Here is a 4,848-nt window from a genome sequence, read left to right on the forward strand (position 1 = left end):
TTTTATTGTATTTTATTGTATTTTATTATTATTTTTCTTAATTTTATTTTTCAGAAGAACAAAGAAGAACAAAGTAGAAAAGTGAATAAAAATCATGAATGCAGCTTCTTTCCTTGCCATCTGCAGTTTGCCATCCCCACTACAGAAAGTTGTGGCTTTGGATTTTTCACTGTCATGAAGAAAGCTGGTGCTTACACTCAGTGATGGGAGTAATCAGCTGTGATGGGGAAAAAAAGGCAGAAAAGGCCTGTGGCACTTTAATTGGTGCTTTGAGAAAATATTATGTTTTGGTTTTTTTTAAAGTTTGTCAGAGTGAGACTGTGTTTAATAAGTAGGATCATTAGGGGCTTTTTATATTCATATTTTTGCTCCCTTCCTGGTAATAGCAGCCTAATCTCAGAGTAACAAACACAGGTTTGACCTTATTTCCTTGGAAATTTGATGCCTGGCTTCCTGGGAATCTGGGGAGGATAAAGGAACCTATTGCTCCTCCAGAGCAGTTCTGAGAATGTGAGACAGGTACAAGCTGCAAGCAGAGATGCTGCCTATGGATTAAACCCACAGGAGCTTGAATTTACCCAAATATCTGTAATTCTGTGGCCTTCAGCATCCTCCTTGTATTGCTGCTGTGCCACATTAACCTTGTGCTTTCAGAGTTTGGGATCAAGAGCTTGGTCCCAGTCCCTGACAAAGCAGTTTTGTGTCAGCCCTACAGCATGTGACAGAATTAAATCAGGACAGCTGTCCCATCGAGGCACCCCCTGTGTGTCCCTGGCTGAAGAAGTTGTGACCATCCCTCAGGCTGCTGTGTTTGGAGGCAGAGCTGTCCTCCAGGCTGAGCTCTCCAGGTGCTCAGTTCCTCACCTGCTCTTGAGCTGGAGTGGTTTGAGGAGCTTTTCCAGCACCGTTCTGTGGACTGGGATGAGTTCAGGAACAATCCCAGCAGCAGATCCTTCAGATCTGCAGGGTGGTGGCTGTGGCAAGCAGGGCCACGAGCCAGGGAGAGTTCTCCCTCCTCACCTGGAATGAGGAATGTGGGTCCCTTCCCATCACTGTGCTGATGGAGAGAAGAGATTTTGTATCTCTTGGTTTGTTTTTTGGGTAGTGCTTGATATTCTGGGTGCAGAATCCTATGGGTATTTCTGGACCCTATTCCTACAGAAGTACTTTGAGGCCTTGCAATGTAGAAAACAAAAAAAGAAATAAAATAAGATAATGTTAAGATACAAGACAGTGGCAGCACCTTCTACTGTACAAACACATTTCAGTTTCAAATGGGTTTTGGTTTTGTTCCTTTGTAACTATTATTAGAACTAATTTCAAGATAGGAGCTTCCAATACCTTTTTCAGAGAGAGACGTGGAGTAAAGTACCTGTCTGTGTCAGAAAAGGGAAAGAAAAGAAAGAGAGCTACAGAATGGAGAATAATGGTGTTTGAACCAAAAGGAAAAACGCTGTGTATGTGCTGTTAGATGCAGCTTTTTTGTTTGCACTTCATTTGATTATCAGTATTTTCAGCCATCTCAGGCATTAATACATCCCTGCAGGGAGGGGCAGGGTTCATAGCCTTTTCAAAGCAGCACTAATGAGTGCCTTTAACTTAATAAAATGATCATTTGCCAACTACTTACCATAATGTGAACTAGATGCTTTCAGTCCAGAGATTAAAAGGAGTTTTCTTTGCAAATGCACTGGAGTTGCTGCTACTGCAGAAGTCATGTACAGATATATATAGATATATATATATAGAATGCTCAATGGTTATTGTTTTTGAAATCTTGAGCTCTCTTAAAATAGGTAGGAAGGAGTTGTTAGAGTCTATATTGTTTCAATAATATATGGATTATCACTCTCTAAATACGCAATGACATAAAAGGCAATAATGCCTTTTATGGATCCCATGTGGCCTATTACACTAATGATCCATGAATAATGGGGTCACGAGATGAGTTTTGAACAGTGCCTTTCTTTGTTGGTTGTTTTTCTCATTTATTTACCCAGGAAAATTCAGTTTTAAGTGTCTGCTTTTCAGCAAGGTCCTACCATTTACTGAGTTTTCCTGTGAGTTAATGGATGCCAAAGAGGTCAAGTGACTTCCCAAAGGTTACACAATGAGTCACTGAATTTGTCTGAGATAAAATACAAGAACTTCTGAGTTTTCTCTCTCTAGCTCTGACTGATGCTAAAGCAGAGAGATTTCGGATCATCCTGACCTCCAATAAATCTCTGTTCTTGCTTTGAGGAGCAATCACTGGGCTTGGTGCTCTGTGGAGAAATCTGAAGCTCCTGGAGCAACCTTGCCCATGTTTCTCAAGGAAACACCCAGAAGGAGCAGGAGTGAGGCAAACAAGCTGCTTTGGCCCCTGTGATGGAGATTGTCCCTTAAATAAAACCAACCACCACGGAGTTAAGTCACACACGGGAGCCCAAACCCACAGCTCACCCAATGCTCACCCAAAACAAGAGTTTGTTTAGAGCTGCTCGTGGTTCCAACATCCTTCAGCGGTGTTCCCTTCACCCCAGCTGGAAAACCTCCACGTTATTGCTCTTGATTGAGGAGCAGGAGTTACCTCCTCCCGAGGAGAACCCTGGCACTGCTCCTGCAGGCCCTCAGGGCTGGGGGCTCAGTCCACAGGGTGAGGAGTGTCCTGGAGAGCATCACCAGCTTCTCCTGGATGCACTGCTGGAGAACACAACTCCCTGTTCCACCAGCACTGCTCTTCCCCTCAAACCTCTGCCAGGAGGAGGCTCCTGTGCTGAGCTGAGAGTGGGAACTGAAGGGTTCCATGCCCTGGGCAGGTCTCTCACCTGGACATGCTCATGTTTGCTCAGCTGCAAAAAATAATGCAACTTTTGGTGCCTTGTTGTTGGGGTCAGAGATGCAAGGTATATACCTTTATCTGTAATGCCTAACTCTGACACCCAAAAAAGCACTGAGTTTCACATAGCACCATGGAGACAATGGTTAGAGTAAGTAGAAAAAATTGAAAATGTGAATGTGTGAATTAGAAAGTTTTTTGAATCACTGGGTGAATGGGTGGAGGTTTAGAGTTTAAGGTAGTTTAGAGAGCAGGGGACAAGATGGAGGATTTAGGGTGTTGTCTCTTGTCCTTCTTCTTTCTTCTTCATGTTCTTTTCCTAGAGGTTTTTGGGTAGTAGTGAGTGATTGGGTAGAAAATGCCGCAGTGCAGCACAAAGGTGTTGGGTCATTGGGTCACTAATAAAAATAACTTAGTTGGCACCTGTTAATTGGGTAAATGGACATAGAAAAGACCTTGAAGAAGATCTTTGTTAGCCATTTTACCCCTTTTCTATCATAGTGCACATAGCTCCTTGTACCTTGGAATGCTGATAAGAAAAAATAAACAACTGAGAATGAACGAGAGAAAAAAACTCGCCTCCCGCCTCATCAATCTTCAGTTCAAAGGGAAAAGAACCCAAATCCAAAAGTCCTATAAAAAGACACCTTGTCTCTCCTGATTTTGTGTGTATACAGAGCTCTGCAGCTCCAAAGGGTTCATTATTATTGTTTTTTATTATTACTAACTACTGAATATTATTTCATGCATTTAAAGGAACATAAAGCAATTACAGAATGTAAGGGACTGCGGAAATACGGAAAGATCTGCCTGGAATAATAATTTGATTCTGAAACTTTGTTGCTTAAAGACTTCAGGGTAAAATTTTAGTACAACATATGAGTTTTTAATGAAATGACTCCCATTACTTCGGGTCTAAATGGACAAAATATACATAACACATGGAAAATTTTAATTTAATTAACAAATATTTTGTATTAAGGTATAGTTGTCAAATTCTGATTTATCAAACAGTGTTCAGCAACGAGCTGGAAGTGTCAGAAACACCTGTGCCTCCATATTTATACAGCTCTGAGCTGGAAATCCTATCAGTTGTTTATCTGAACACACATCAGGTGAATGCTGCTGCTCCTGGGTGTAGAAACATTGCAGAATATTCCTGAGAAATTGGACAAGGCATCTCTGATCTGGCTCCATTTCAGTGCTGCTGTCTGGGGGTGTCTGGAGCACACTCAGGGAGAGGGGCTGAGCCCACCGAGTGTGTTCGAGCTGTTCCAGCACGGAAAGAGGTCACAATTAATTAATTAACATCACTCACGATTCCTTAAGCTGCGCCTAGGCTGTGCAAACCCTCTGCTCCCTGCTTGCTTTGAGCTCTGAGCTCTGGGGCTCCCTGCAAGAGCTCAGTGCCTGCAACCATCTTCCTTAAAAATGGATTTTAGAGGTGCAGTGCTGGGGAGAAGTGGCACAAAGCCTCGCTGACAGCACACGCTGATCAAGGCACTGCCTTTAAAACAGTTTGGTTTATAATTATAATTATATCTTTACAGCTAACTGGGCTATCCAAATGATTTTCCCCTCTCCCCCTCCCCAGCTCTGCTGACCTGTGGCTAATGAGATTTGTGTTTCGATTAGTTGTAGAACATAAATTAACTAATCAATGAGAATGGATTCACATCCTTTCTTGTAAAAGAGCTCTGCTGCAGTGATCTGTATTTAATATTCAAATCAATTTCAAATTCTCAGGATGATTCTGCTAATATGGCAGGCTGGGACTGGCAGCATCTGTATCCTTGCCACAACCTGTAAATATGGGATGTTTATGGAATTGCCCACTGACCTCCAAAGCCTTCTCTGGTCTCATTGATTTACTATTTCACTTAATAGTGATGATGAGAAGCTTAGGGGCTGGCAATGAAGCTGGGAAAGGCACTGGAGAGAGCATTCTCCCTTCATTTACAAGGGTGTGAAGACTGAGCACAAGTCCCAGGACTTTGAAAAATGCTGCTTGGGTTTGGTCTGAACACCTT

This window comes from Parus major, chromosome 6 (assembly GCF_001522545.3).
Source record: "Parus major isolate Abel chromosome 6, Parus_major1.1, whole genome shotgun sequence".
NCBI lineage: Eukaryota > Metazoa > Chordata > Aves > Passeriformes > Paridae > Parus > Parus major.